This window comes from Ambystoma mexicanum, chromosome 3p, assembly GCF_040938575.1.
Source record: "Ambystoma mexicanum isolate Mex_15411 chromosome 3p, UKY_AmexF1_1, whole genome shotgun sequence".
In the NCBI taxonomy this organism is placed as follows: Eukaryota; Metazoa; Chordata; class Amphibia; order Caudata; family Ambystomatidae; genus Ambystoma; species Ambystoma mexicanum.
Genome location: NC_090925.1, coordinates 712,709,792 through 712,725,934, shown reverse-complemented (window position 1 = coordinate 712,725,934; position 16,143 = coordinate 712,709,792). Strand labels below are relative to the sequence as shown.

Sequence of the window (16,143 nt, the reverse complement as noted above, 5' to 3'; positions counted from 1 at the left end):
ATTGGCGGTTTCCAGCCCAGGAAGTTCGCAGCACATCATGGGATTGCCCAAATTGCAGGTCGTCTTGGGACTGATTATGCCCACCAGTCCGTGGGAGGAAGTTGTCCTCTTTGGAGCTTCCCTGTTGATTCGAAACGGGGTCAGGACAGCAGTAGTCAATTCAGCAGGATTCACCGGTTACTGAAAGGGGCTGCAGGCATCTCTGGTCTTCGGTTCTTCTGTCCCAGTGGTCGAATTGTCTTCAGCTTCAGGATCCAGGCAATTTATCCAGGAACCCAGCCAATCAGCACTCATGCTACATTCAAACTCCCAGTTGGAACTGGTTCCAGGGAGGCATGCCAGAAGACAAAGGGCTGCAGAATTTCGGACTCCTCCCTAAATTCCGGTCTTCACTGACACTCTAGAGCCTTGGCGGGCTTCCCGAGGGATTCCCGCCGAAGACAAAAGTCAAACCAGGACCTCCCCCACCTAACACGGCAGAAGAAGGACTAAGAAAGAACAGTCACACAAGAAATGGCGAAAAAAGAAAGAAGCCACCATTTGAGGTCAATGGTGACCCTTCTGTGTATTACCGAGGCTGTGAACACAGCCCATGGGTAAAAATAACACGAAAGTCGGTAGAGCACGTCCACCAGCCATTCAGGTATACCTGTCACTGTAGCAGACATGTTACAGGAGCAGTGAGAAAGGGGATACTACGTAACACCTCAGCACTCCATATAAGGTGGGATGTGCTGATCTCACAATATAAGATGTAGAAAGGATACAAAGTATCCCTCTACCCTTGGGAAAACATGTCCAAAGGGCTCCCAGTAGCACTGCACAAAAGATGCTGTGCTACAAAAGTAAACTACAGATGCCTTACAAAATATGGAGGAACACATGACTCCATAAAATAAAGTTCAAAACTAATGAACAGGGCTTCCCATACACAGAGTAAAAGAATGAGTGAGTGGGAACAAGGCTCCCACTCACTCTTGAGACAGATCAAAAAACCCAGGAGTCCAGCAAAAAGTGCTGGGTTCTCACAGGTTGAGGAGATTTGGCATAGAAATTAAAAATCTACCTCACACTCATACCCCCAGACTAGGGGACAGGAGGATCTCCTCTATTCCTGGATGGATCGCTTGTTGTAATCGGTTAAACCAACTGTAGGGTCTATCAACATCTTTTTATGACTACTCTATTTTATACTGATACGTTTTAGTTTAAGCCTTAACAAGCTACAGAACATACAATAGTCTTTGGGAAATTGTGATTTTCTTTTATAGAAGGGGTTCTGATTTAACATACCTTCAGGAGGTGCTTCTTCTCCTGAACCTAGTCTAAGCTATTTAACAGGACCATCTAGACTTCATATGATTCCTATCCGCCTCTCCGGCAGCAGCAGGTTGGGTCTCGGGTCTCATTTTAGAATATATAGTGGGTAGGCTTGGTTTAGGCTCTCACTTCCCCATATATTTGTATGTGCCTTGTATAGAGATGTTTCCCTTTACTGTAGGACCTTTAGTTGCATCTATTTTTTTAAGTGATCTCCAGACTTAGGTGTCCCAGGCCTCACAGAAATCCTACCCATTTTTCCCTATTTGAACAGGTGGGGTCACAAGATGTTTTACAGGAGGGCTAGGGGAAGAGCTAAGTTTAGCTGTCCGCTTTTTGAAAAGGCTGGAGAGTTTTTCAGGCCTAGAGGTTTTTCTCTTGGTACTCTGATCCAATTAAGGAGATACATTAATATATGCCTTTGATGAAATAGCTTAAACCATATTGCAGGGTTGACAGGATCACTTAAGTTCTGGTCAACACTCTGGAGCACCTCATCTGAACTGTTAGGCAGAAACCTGTGCAGTTGCCTTAGGGACCACTGCAAAAGGCTTAGGACTACAGGTGTTGGCAGTAAACCCAATTGGTAGCACTCTGTACCACCCAGATTTACCTGGTAGCTGTGGCTGAGCAGCCAGACTTCTCTCAAGAAGAGTTAGACAGTATATAGAGTATACAAGACAGGTACCAAAATACAGTAGCACAAGCAAACACTGACTAGAGCTTGGGTATAAAAGTATATAATTATTTATTTAAAAACACACTTTGTAAAATACACTAACACTAATATGGCAAGCAAGTTCAAACACAGTCACTATTAATATATATATACATCCCTGATAAGTTATTGAACAAATCTCAGTTAAAACACCACTTATTTTCAGACAGAGGTGAGCGCTTAACCTAAGATGGCACTCCAATAAGTTAGTTAAAAAGGGATGGAAAAAGGCAGATTTAGAAACATACACAATACCAACTCTTTAAGAGAACCAGAGCAAGTCAGAAAAGGCAGAGTCCACTGAGGAGCAAGAACGTCATAGGCCAGGCCCACTCTTGGAGAGAGCAAGGCGGAATGTGTCCAAGATCATACAGTTGAATAGTACTTTTCAAGAGTCTTTGCAAAGAGTTCAAAAAGGGTTGAATCAAGTCAGGAAAAGTTAGTTAGGAGGTCCCAAGTCACCCCAGGATAGAAAGTCAAGGATTTACGGGACACCTTGGACAGTCTGTTGCAAGGGAAACCAGGCGGGACACAGTACCTGAAATGGTGAGAAAGCTCCAGCGGGGGCAGTTGTTCCTGGCAGCGGGTGCAAGTCGGTGCTTCGTCCAGGGGAAGAGGAGATCTCGACGTGGAGGAAAGCTGGAGGTCGTTGCACTGCCAGGGAAGAAACCAGCCGTGGAGTTTCCCGGTTAAAGGGTACTACCCTTTTATTCGCGGTAGTGGTGAAGCGTGGCTATCCGGCCGCCGGGGTGCTTGGCACAGGCGATTTAACCACAAGACGATCCAGGAAGGCGAAAAGAGGGCGAACTGGTTATCCCCACCAGTTCAGAGGAAGAAGACTCTCCGGGATGAAGATCTTCTCTGTCGTTGGGAAGTGGTGAGACGGTTCAGCAGGGCTCCACCGGTGGTGTCGTCATTGCAGGTCGGCTCAGCTTCTCCCTCTTCGGATTCTTTGGTCCTGTGGCGACTTCTGAAGTTCCAGTCCCCAAAGCCCTGCTTTTATGCAGAAAACCCCCATTCATCAGTCCTAGCTGTCACTCAAACATGCTAAGTGGTGAGCCGGGTGGCTCACCACTGGGCCAATCACACAAGAGTGCGACTTGAGTTGCAGAGGCAACTCAGTCCAGGGTGCCTAAACCCCCCTCCCACACATCCTGTAGACCCAGACAGTGTGGCACCACTTTTGGAGGCTTCTGTGCAGAAGCCTGCCAAAAAGTGGAACAAAGGGCTCGAATTGGGTTGGAGTTACAGAGGCGAACACAAACAACATTTTAAAACCGAGTCTTGGCAAAAAAGACCTAAACGGGGGATGAATATTAAATAAATAGCCCGGCGGTATCTTTAACATTGCACCAAAAAGTGGTGCGTTTAAAATGAATGGGAAAATCCCATAGGAAATATTCCCATGGAATATTTTGCGTGGTAACCACTGCCACAAGCCAGAAACTCAACGAGGGGGGACTGCACAGCGCCCCCTCGAAAAACAGACCCAGGGGCAATCTAATTACCCCTACCAGTACTTCCACAATATGATGGTTTGTACCGGTTCTGTTCACAATTTAAGACTAGTAAAGTCAATGGTGACTTTACATGCCCTGGGAGACAGTAGTCAGTCCCAGGGTATGGAGTCTATGTTTGGAGGTCACTATGACACCCCTGTGTTACTGCACTGAGGGTGTTGTGTAACACACTTACCAAAAACCATATGAAACCCTATGGAGTAAAAGACCCGATAGCCCATAAAACACATTACAAAGTCAAAGGATATCTAAAATCATGCCTAAGAGTGGGAGAAAAAGAGACTCACTCTTAGCAGGAGAAAAAAATAAACCCCAAAAATCCAGCAAAGCTGCTGGGGGACTCACTAGGTTTGGGAAATCAGCCTTAACAGAGAATTCTCCCTAACATGAACCACCTCCACAGTATGTCGGTTTTCAGAGGATGTCAGGTTTCCTGTTTTCTGATACAATGAAGGAGCAGAGGTTAATCTCTCTGCTAGAATAAAGTTTTCGTTATTGACAGGAAGATCTAACTCTTTGTGATTTAGCTGAACCACCTCAACTGGTGTAAGTGGGTCTTCTGGGGGGGTTCCGTGAGAGTCCTGGTATTTTTATACGCGTCTAACTTGTTTGAGTGACTATACCTAATGTTTTTAGGTTATGGTCTATTAGCACAGGACCAGGCTCTTCAGTCTGTTTACTGATAGAAATTGTTAATTTCTGTTCAGCCTTTTGAACATACATTTTTAGTTCTTGTTCAGTTTTCGGAAATTCCTCCACTAGTGCAAGTGGATTTTCAGGGAGAGCCCTACTCTCTTTTGAGAATAGGTCTAATTTGTGTGTAAAACTAACTTATGCTTTCAGGTTATGGTCTAATGACACATAGGGCCTCATTAAAAGCCTGGTGGTCTGGAAATAAGGTTGCCAGTAGCAGCATACCAGAACCCTCTCCGGGCCGCCAGACTACAACTATGCCTGCAGGGGACTTTGCTCCCGGCAGGTCTGACCTGTTGGGGGCACCGGCCCCTACAGGCATGGTTTTCACAGAGGCACCATTAGCAACGGTGCCAGTGCTTCTGTGTCCCCATTCCCGCGGAGTCCTATTGGACTCCGCGGGAATGGGGATTTACACTTTCCACCACCTGATATCCCAGGCTGCCGGGACTTGTAGTGTCCTGGTGGCACTGGGATATCAGGCAGCAGAACAGTGTTACGAGTTTGGCGGCAACCCGACAAGCTCGTAATGAGGCCCATGCTCAGGGTTTTCAGCCTGTATACTGACAGAAAGGATTAGTTTCTGTTCAGTTATCTGAACATGAATGTTTAGCTCTTGTTTAGCTTACAACAGGAAGGTTTAGTTATAAATCTTTCTGAACCTCCTCCAGTTGTGTAAATTGGTTTTCAGGGGATTCAGTTTTGTGAATCTCCTCCACTTGGATACGTGGGTTTTCTGAGGGTTGTTGTGTGAGAGACATTACTTAATGTTTTAAATGTAGTGCCTAACAACACAGGGCCAGGCTCTACAGCCCGGGTACTGACAGGAGTATTTAATTTCTGATCAGTTGGTTGGACTTTCCCCACTTCAAGTAGATTATCAGGGAGTCAGTCATTTTAGCTTGAGTTGAAGTGGGGGTCATTGGAATGACCTCCTTGTTTTTGGACCTAGGATTAGGAAAGGGTTTTTTAATCCCTTGTGCCATATAGTTAGAATTCACTTTTTCAGTCTCTGGTGAGAGTGCCCTGAGAGTTGCCTCTCTGGCTTTCACAGTGGGAGAACTAGTCGTCTGAATTAGTGGGTCACATAAACTGACAGGCATGTGCACTTTCCATTCAGTTTTCTGGACCTCCTCCACTATAAGTGGATTTTCAGGGGGCCCAGTCACCTCAGCAGATGCAGTGTTAAGATGGATTTCTGAACTCTGACGTGATGGGCAGAGGTTCTGAAACCCAGCCTAGTTTCTTGGAACAGGGTGACCTTCTGGACAAGCCAGACTAATCAAGGTAGCATTGGCGGCGGTTAAGACTAGGTCTCAGGAGGGGTGAAGGTGATCGAATGTCCACAGTGAGCGTACACAGTAAACAACACCACAAATTACTCTTTCGGGTGTATATATAAAAAATACATATACATTTATCAAAGGCCTTTTAAATCAAACACAAAGTGACACCACAGCAATATTAACAATACTAACACAACACTATACTAGGAAACATATATACAGTAACTATTAACCTATAGGAATATTCAACAAGGAAAAATCCACAACCTGTAACAGAAGAGGGCCAGACTTTACGCAATTCTTCAAGAGTCTCAACCCTAACTAATAGGCAGTTCAATCCCTATGAAGTGTGGAGCCTTGTGCTCAAAAGTACGTTCAGTGCGGCAGCACTTGATCATGCATTACAGTACACAAGGGGTCTCTTCAAGGGGCTGTAGTGTCGGAGGAAGGGGGGTAGGGCGAGGAAGCATAGAGTTCCACTATTTAAGGAGGGTCTCCAGAAGGGCGCAGAGCTATTTCCAGGAATCGGGAATAGGATGGTAGCACCGGCTACCCTAGCAAAGGAGAGTGGCCCTTGGGGGACACTTGTGTGTAAAAGTCTATGGATGTGCCAGGGGCCACCAGTAAGTGATACAAGTACTCACCGACCCTCAACGCACTCCGGACCAAACTTCACCAGTCAAGTCCAGTTCGCTTGCAGGTTCGAGTCCAGCAGTTGCCCGTCTCTCCAGCTTTCAAGGGCTGCGTTCCGGGACCTCAGTCCGTGGCGGAACAGTATCGATTTCTCGGCTTCTGGTGAAGAGATCGGGCCAGTTCCACTGCATCTTATCTTAGGGCACAGGGGGGCACAGCAGCAAGGCACCCACAAAGCTTCTCACCACAGCGGAGCTACATGGGTACCGCGAATGCTCGGGCTCATCCGGACTTTCCTAATTACAGACCTAGGAAGGCTAGGTGTATGAAACTTGGCGGGAGAGTGCCTTCCACCAAGAGCTTACAGTTCCCAATGTTTCAAGTCAAACTTGAGGCGGCAGTGGTTCCAAGGCAAAGGTCCTGTACGAGCTGGTGAGTTCACTAGGTGGTCCAGCAACACTTCCAAAAAGGCTTGCTTGTAGGTTAAGCAGGAGGTGCAGAGAGTAGTTAGTCACCCTACTCCAGCGGGTTGAAGCAACCTTGTAGGCCTTCTTTGATCGATGATAAACAGGGGTTCAGACGGGACAACAGTGGGGTCAGGGTGCCAAACCTTCCAGCGGGTCACTAGTGGTTCTATGGATCTGCTTCTTCGGTTCAGGATACTTGGCTCCTTTACTATGTTTGGTGTGAACTCAAAAGATCGACCTAGAATGGGTGTAGAGTGCCATCTCTTATCCAAAGTCTCATTTGTGCCAAAAGAAAGAGAAGCCAATGGGAGATCTGCTCACATTCAGCCATCCCAGACGTGGACCAATCACAGACCACGGTGGTCCCAGTCATCCCAGCACACCAAACATCCTGGCACCCAGGAAGTATATTGAAACTAGACAGCTCCAGCCCGCATCCTGGGAATACACACACAAGGCATGCAGAAGCCTGCAAAAGTTTCAGTTTGCACGGGTGTGCATGACCAAATAAGGAATTTCCCAGGTCTGCTAGACCTCAGGAAGGCAAACGGACAAAATGGCCCAAGGACAGAACAAAGGACCTTGTCGCATGGCCATTTTAGGCACTGGCCTCTCTCCTGGGCCAAACGCGGTAAAAGCGGTTTGGACTGTAGAAAAGAGTCAAAAATGCTTTAAAAATAACTGCTGCCACCAGCTCTGCCCCTGGCATACTTGTACATTCACCAAAAATCCTTTGAGGGTGTCTAGGGCCTTAAAAATGAAAACGAGACCCCAGTGCACTGTACTGTAAGGTACATTGTGCACTGATAACATTTTACCAAAAAATGGCAACAAAGTGAAAACTAAGGGAAACAAAGTCTTTCAGTACTGACAGTCTGAAGGGCATGTCTGTTTCCCCATAACAAGATGAGCAAAAGCCCAGCGGAGTACAGCAGAAGGCTGTGCTCCACTGGTAAAAGTAAGGCTAGGATGGTCAGACAGTTGGGGGGTTCACAACTGGACGGAAAATGACCCATAAAGGGAAATCTTCCTAACATGTTGCAGATGAGGTCACAGGAGTGACCTGGCCAATGGCATAACACCATATGGGAGGTGTGACAGGAACACCTCATTTTTTATCATCCTACCGAACCACCTCCTCTCGTGAGAGAAGGTCCTCTGGGGATCTCAGCTTTTGAACCACCTCCATTGTAAGTGGATTTTCAAGAGGCTCAGCCACCTCAGCAGATGCTGAAGGTCGGGTCACTGAAGTGACCTTGAGCTTTTTGGGCTTAGGGACTTTGACCCTAATATAAGCTGTGGGTTCATGGCCCAGGTGCTCTCCATAGAAGCAGTGTACTCTTTCTCTCTGGGTAGAGGTCCCCTAAGGGCCTCACTGACCTCTGGTTTAAGAACCTTTGCTTGGTAGTTGCCTCAGTTGAGTCTGAGACCAGTACTACTGATTTAGGGTAATTGGCTAAAGGCACAGCACCAGCCTTTCTTGCCTCTGGACTGACAGGTGTACTGACTTCCCTCCTGTCACACTGTAAGGTGACAGGTTTGACAGAGGACATTAGGATGGGGGCTTTAGTCCCTATTTGGGTCCCAGGGGCCTTCCCCTTAAAATGTGTGGTGGCTTTAGGGGGTTGACACTTTGGCAAGCTATTCCTCTCATTTCTGTGCGCCCTCGCATTCTCCATAGAAGGAGCACCAGAATCCTTGTGAGGGTCCCTTTTGGCCTCCCACAAGTCAACGGCAGCTTCTAGCTTCTTGGGGCCAATCTCCATTGTGTCAGCCAAATGCTGTCTCAGGTCTGGTGAACTGGCATCAAACATGTTTTCTAGCAGGATGCTAATCGTCTTTCAATCAAAAGTGTTCTCCTTCTGGCTTTCTTCCCAGTTATATAAGAAGTCATGACATTCATTCACCCAGGTGGTCCAGGTAACACCATCCTGTGTCTTATGTTCCCTTAAGGGGTGTAAATATTGGGAATGGTTCTTTCCATATCTAACTATGATAACTTGTCTCACCACAGGATAACTACTTCTTTCAGCTTCATTCATGTCCAAGATCATATGGTAGTCATTCATGGGAAGCCTAAAAAGACATTCCAAGGCAAATTACTTTACAAGAACAGCCTAAACCACCAAAGCGAGAGAATATCACAGCAGTCCTTAGCTACTCGCCGCTAGTTAACAGAACCAAAAAGGAGATCAAGACACTCTGGCCCATTTTAAACACAGGGGCGTACCCTCATCTAGAACCCTAATTTGCTTTCCAAACGCAGACCGAAATTGAGGGACAAATTGGTGAAAACTTTACCAGACGTCACACCTAGCCAAGATCTCACCCAACCCACTTTGTGGAATAGTGAACCGCCAACAAGACATGCGCCTTGTGGCAATTGTTCTATGTGTACCCAAACTCAAAGTATTACTGAAATTGATATTGGGCTCAGAACACCATGGACACAGCGATCTTTTACAAACTGTAATACCACTTGAGTCATATTTCTCATTACCTGCCCATGTAATCTATGATACGTGGGCATGACTGTTAGGGCAGTCAAAAAGAGAATTATTGAACATAGGTTATGCTTGCGAACCAAGAAATTAACTGCCCCACTTGTGACCCATTTTGTAGGAGCAGGGCATGGTCCAGACGAGTTGCAACGGACTATAATAGAGAAAATTCTGTTACCTAGAAGAGGTGTCAATTTCCACAATATCTTGCTAAAAAGGGAGCAAAACTGGATTTTTAGACTTGACACCCACAACACTGGGTTAAACTAACAAATCCAGTAGAATGAGCTAGCAGTACTCTAGATGTCAGATCCAGCCTATAAGACATCACCCTGGTCCACTGATTCGGCCCCCTTCCAACCCTGTTTTGTGGCACCTCAAGATTCAGGGTATCGGAGTTTGGAATTATTGAGAATGACCCCGTCCATGTTATGAGACCTTTGTACTATGATAGAAGACAGCGCCGCCTTTGGTGGGCCATCAACTGGTCATTCACCTGATATAATAGAACCTGGAACAACTTAGTAGGACCCCGGTCATGTCACAAGACTCCTGTATTGTGACAGGAGTTAGCACCGTCTATTGGTGGCTATAGGACTTTCAATTGACATGACACATATACAAGGGTCCCTGTGTACTCCTAGATGCCACTTCACGTTTGATGTGGATATGCAGAGACCATGAACTAAGAGATAGCTCTGTGGTCTAACACTGACATACACATATGCTATCTCCTGCTGTTCGACACTGTATATCATTTGACTACCAGATCTGTCGGCACCTAAAGTATTCACTAATTTAGATCACATCATTGCCGATCTGCTCGCGAATAGGCGCATGCGCGCGTTTATCCCATTCCAAGATGGCGGCTGGATACTCACCCATAATAGGACCGCACTGGGTGACGCACCCGGAAGCTAGCCACACACTGTTTGGACAAATGAACACTGTGAACACGTTCACTAGTATGAATTTTCACCCGCGACACCTCAGTTCCAGCTAAGCACTTTGTTGATTCCGTTCAGCACCAAATAGGCGGTCGTGATGGGCGCACACTGCACAAACTGAACCCCCCCCTTTTTTGGTGTGGTGTTTCCTCTGGTAATATCCAAGAACAGAATCCTGCACGCACATATGCGACCCGCTATATAAGACAGATTGCCGATTCCCACAACATACTCGCCTCAATCTAGGTAAGCTGAAAGATGACTCTGATTCATGATATTATGTAATTAGTCCACAAAGATGTATTTGACATCAGATCTTGCACAACAGATGCTGCAATAAGATGTATATCCACACCCTGTCTTTTGATGAATCGTGGATTCCCAAACGTGCCGAATTATACATGCTTGTGACTCGGTATGAGCAATTTCGTTTTCTTATGACCTTTGCTTGCATGCCTCTAACCACATCACAGAGGTGTTTTACTGAATCAAGGTATAAAAAAATGAATCAATAGTGCAGGCTATTCACTGACTTCCCTCACCTTCTCACTTCCCCTCCCTTTCTATAGCTGGGTGTAACCAAAAGGACACACATGCTAGTCCTGATATTTATTGCACCCCAATTGTTTATGTCCACACACTAGTAGCACACAGTTACCATTGTGTAACGGTGCTTCACATGGGGTAGACTCACCCCTCTGTTCTCTGCCTTATGTTTCCCCTTAGGAAACAGAGGTGTTGCCTGGATCACATTGAAGGTCCATAGAAGGAGTGAACTCCATGACAATTACATTTGGTCCTGAAGAAGATGACCCAAACCACTATGGTTATCGAAACCGGTCGAACCATCAATGCATGAGCTCTCTCATGTATATGACGATGTCCAACCTAAGAAACTTGTACACGTTATAAAGACATTTTCTCTATGACTAGATAGGCTTGTAGCCTCTAGGTCTTCCCTCTCTTGAGGGTTCATTGTTTTTACACAATCAGAACAAGCTGAGATGACAGGACTACTGCTCTAATTGGTGATTAAAACTCAGACAGAAATTCCTGGCAACAGTGCCCATCTTGTCACTCACGAAAGAGGCACAATCTAATGTACATTGCCCTTATTTAACAACCTTACACTTGTGTCTGACCTTTTTAATTCTTCGAGGTATGTGTGTATGCTTGTTGGGTAGGGAGAATCTTCTTGCTATCCCTTCTAGATAGGCAGCGCACCATCGGACCACTAGGGAGAGATGACAGGGACAGGGTGTTCTTCCCAGTAGGGACAGCCTGTAAGTGTGTTTTGTTGAACAAGAGAGAGTGTTGTATTTTCTCCTTTGTTTTAATATTTTCTCCATAGACCGTTCATTGTGTTACCAAGCCTAAAAAGAACCCAGGGGATTTTCTCACTCTCATTCAAACCAAACATTTTACAAGTAAGGTCAAATATTTTAAGCTATACAACAATAACACTCTTCAGATCACTCTGACTCACCAAACCATGATATAATTCTAGCTCTTGCAACCTGGAAACCTAAAACATAGAAGACCCCGAAAAGAAAGTAGAATCGAGGGAATTTGTTCCCACTGGCAGGTTATACTTTGTTTTCCATTTCTGATCTTGACATTATGACCCATGAGAAGTTTCCTTTTTTCAAGTTCAACAGATATTTCATGAGCCATCGTAGCGAGTAATGCAGGTATTGGAGAAGGAGAGCGGGTTGGACTGTAGCCTTGTGCTAGGCCTTCCTCCTCATCAGACCGCTCCCAATCTTCATCCTCAGAGGAATTTGGACTTATATCTAAACCTTCACCATCCACACATAAATCAATATTTTTAGTAGGTGATACAGGCCTATTTGAGAACACTTTACTGTTCCACAATCATTGTTTGAGTTCAAGCTTACGTCCTCTAGGTTTTAGGCCACATTCTTTACAGAGTGTGATCAATCTTTCCATTGGCACTTCTAAGAAGGCCTCAAGTTTAAGGTATTCCTTTTTTTAGTTTCGTGATAATTTGTAGTACATGTTCACGCCAAAACCACCCTTGTGGATGGTTTCTCTGGGCACAAGTATCCCGCGAATCAATGGAATCCAAAACTACACAAATCCCACCGTATGCCAATAGTGTTAGGACAGTTTTTCTAAAGTCCACCCAAAGGACTTTATAAGACTATCCTCGGGCAATACAGAAACTCCAACTCTTTTTTTTGTTTTTAAACGTTCTTTTCCGGCTGACACGTACTTAACATAAACAACATAACTTGCATGGTACAGTGCATTTCATTTGACATCACAAACAGGCGTTAACAACAGAAACTTAATGCAATATGTGAATTAGTTCAAAGGGGACATGTTACTCCGATGCTGCATTGGGCTGGACTACCATGCTCAGGTATCCTCTGAGGGGGGTCCAAATGTCTTTAGGCCGATTAGTATGTGTACTTAGTCTTGTGAAGCCTTCTTCACAGTCATATGTTTCAATCAGGTCTCGGAACCAACTATGAATTGTGGCGGCAGTTTTTGCTTTCCAGTGTCGAAGGATATTGCGTTTGGCAACCGCTGTCACAACTGAGACTAGCCTGTAGGTCTTGATTGAGGCTTTGCCTATGTCCCCCAGGAGGTATTTCACTGAGCTTGGAAGCTACTTCATCCCAGAATTCCCTTATGGGGGGGCATTCCCAGTACATGTGGAAGGAGTTGGCCTCCGGGTGTCTGCATTTGGGGCACAGGGATTGTTTGTACTGGTCAAATTTGGTGATTTTTCCTGGGGTGATGTGTATGGATCAGCCTCAGTTTAGCATTCAGTGATATGGATTTGGTATATTGAAAATATCTGGCCCATTGTGTATCATCGATTACCATGTCCAGGCCTCTTTCCCATTTGGTTTTCATGTTGTTCTGGGAGGGGGTATGGGATTGAACTGTACTGTATATCTTGGAGACGGTGCCGTTAAACAGTCTTGATCCATTATCTCTAACATGAATGGGTGGGGTGGCGGCTCCGTGGGGAACGATGGCCAATTGTGTTTCAGAGCTGCCTTCAGGCGATGGTATAGGAGGGTAATTGTAAACCCCAGGCTAGTTACAGTTTGAACTTCTGCCAGTTTTAGGAATTCCCCATTTGGGAACAGATCCCCACGTTTCATGGCTTTCCCAGGATCCCATCTCCTCTGCAACGTGGTTTCAAACAAGGGGGTAAAGTCTGGGTGATGCCACAGAGGAGTGTTGTCCGAGTAAGGGTGTTTACATCCTACCCTGCAGAATAATCCTGCCCAGGCCCGTATAGTGCAGGTTACCTGGTTCAGGTCCTCCAGACTTCTGTGTTTTTCAGTAAATATACAGGAACATATATCGGCAGGGGCCACAGTTTTCTTTTCCACTTGTACGTTGGGGTATGCCTCCATGTCGTGCAACCAATACTTGGCATAGTGCCCTTGCGCTGCATAATAATACAGGGTGATATCAGGTGCTGCCAACCTACCTTTGTCAATATTTTCGCTTAATTTGGCCCAGCTCTGTCTGGCTGTACCCCCGCCCCACACAAAGCCTGAGGCCAGCCGTTGCAGTTTCTCAAAAAAGGTTTTGCCCGCCCAAATGGGGATGTTACTAAATAAATAGAGAAGCTTGGGGACAACCACCATTTTCAGGAGGGCAATGTGGCCATAAATTGAAATGGGGATTTTACTCCATATCGTTAGTTTGGTTTATAGTTGTGCAATTAAGGGAGCATAGTTGGCGTTATATAACGTGTCTCTATCGGTGACGACAATTATAGAGATAGCGAGCAGTGTTTGGTGATCAGCGAAACTGTGTCATGGCTTTCGACCTGGTGGCAATCGGTGTGAGGGGGAATATCTCAGATTTGGCCTGATTAATTTTATACCCTGAAAATTTGGCAAATTCAGTGATGTCTTGCATGGACAGCAGTAGGTTGAAATCTGGGTTTAGCAGATATAAGAGGGCGTTGTTGTTAGGCAGAAACCTGTGCAGTTCCCTTAGGGACCACTGCAAAAGATTTAGGACTACAGGTGGTTGGCAGTAAACCCAATTGGTAGCAGTCTGTACCACCCAGATTTGCCTGGTAGCTGTGGCTGGGCAGTCAGACTTCTCTCAAGATGAGTTAGGCAGTATATAGAGTATACACAATAGGTACAGAGATACAGTAGCACAAGCAAACACTGACCAGAGCTTTGGTGTAAAAGTATATAATTATTTATTTAAGGACACACTTGTAAATTACACTAGCACACAAAGAGGTAAGTAATTTCAACACACAGTCACTATTATATATATACAACCCTGATTACTTATTAGACAAGTCTTAATGAGAAACACCACTTATTTTCAGACAGAGGTGAGCGCTTAACATAAGATGGCACTCCAATAAGTTATAGAAAAAGGGAGGGAAAAGGCAAAGTTATGAAAGCACACAAATTTCAATACTTTTCAAAGAACCACAGTGAGGCAGGTTAGGCAAAGTCTACTGGAGAGCAAGGAAGTTCAAATGCCAGGCCCACTCTTAGAGAGAGCAAGCGAAATGTGTCCAGGATCACACAGTGGGGTTATGCCCAAAGAGTCTTTGTAGATAGTTCATAAAAGATTGAGATCAAGTCAGGAAAAGTTAGTTAACAGGCCCCAGGCTAACCCAGGTTAGAAAGTCGAGGATTTACTGTCACTCCGAACGATCTGTCGCAAGGGAAGCCAGGCGGGACACAGTACCTGAAAATGGGAAGAACGCTCCAGCGGGGGCAGTTGTTCCTGGCAGCGGGTGCAAGTCAGTGTTTCGTCCAGAGGAAGAGGAGGTCTCGACGTGGAGGAAAGCTGAAAGTCGTTGCACTGCCAGGGAAGAAACCAGCCGCAGAGTTTCCCGGTTACAAGGTACCACCCTTTTCTTCGCAGTAGTGGTAAACCGTGGGATTCCGGTTGCCGGGGTGCTTGGCACGGGCAAGGCGGCCACGAGATGGTCCCGGAAGGCGAAAAGACGGGCAAACTGGTTATCCCCACCAGTCAAAGGAAGAAGACTCTCCGGGCTGGAGATCTCCTCGCTCGTCAGCAGGGCTCCACCGGTGGTGTCGTCATTGCAGGTCGGTTCGGCTTCTCCCTCCTCGGATTCTTTAGGTCCTTTGGTGACTTCTGAAGTTCCAGTCCCCAAAGCCCTGCTTTGATGCAGAAAACCCCCATTCATTCAGCCTAGCTGTCACTCAAACATGCTAAGTGGTGAGCTGGGCGGCTCACCACTTGGGCCAATCACACAAGAGTGCGACTTAAGTTGCCGAGGCAACTCAGTCCAGGGTGCCTAAACCCCCTCCCACACTCCCTGTGGTACCCAGACAGAGTGGCACCACTTTTGGAGGCTTCTGTGGAGAAGCCCGACAAAAAGTGGAACAAAGGGCTCGACTTGGGTTGGAGTCACAGAAGCGAACACAAACGCCCTTTTGGAACCAAGTTTCGGCAAAAAATACCAACCAGTGAATTTATATTAATTTAATAAACCGGCGGTATGTTCGAGGCTATTTTAAAAAGTGGTAGCCTCGAACAATGGGAAAATCCCATAGGAATATATTCGGGGTCAAATATAAAAAGTAGTATCCACTGCTACCAGCCAAAACTCCGTCGGGGGGGACTGGACAGTGCCCCCTCGAACAACAGACCCCGGGGCAATCGAATTGCCCCGACCAGTACGTCCACAATATGATGGTTTGTACTGGTTCTGTTCACAATTTAAGACTAGTAAAGCCAATGGTGACTTTACATGCCCTGGGAGACAGTAGTCAGTACCAGGGTATGGAGTCTATGTTTGGGGGTCGCTACGACACCCCTGGGTTACGGCACGGAGGGTGCAGTGTAACCCACATACCAAAAACACATGAAACCCTATGGGGTAAAGGACCCCATAGCCCATAGAACACATACAAAGTCAAAGGAACACCTCAAATCATGTCTAAGAGTGGGAGAAAAAGAGTCTCACTCTTAGCAGGAGAAAAAAATAAACCCCAAAAATTCAGCAAAGCTGCTGGGGGACTCACTAGGTTTGGGAAATTAGCCTTTACAGAGAATTCTCCCT

At 46.0% G+C, this 16,143-nt stretch overlaps 1 protein-coding gene across 5 annotated transcripts in view; it reads left to right on the top strand.

Annotated features, from left to right (window-relative positions):
* BRD8 (bromodomain containing 8) overlaps nucleotides 1–16,143 on the top strand; it is a 1,405,947-nt gene that overhangs the window by 1,005,828 nt on the left and 383,976 nt on the right. The gene's annotated exons all lie outside the window — the stretch shown is intronic.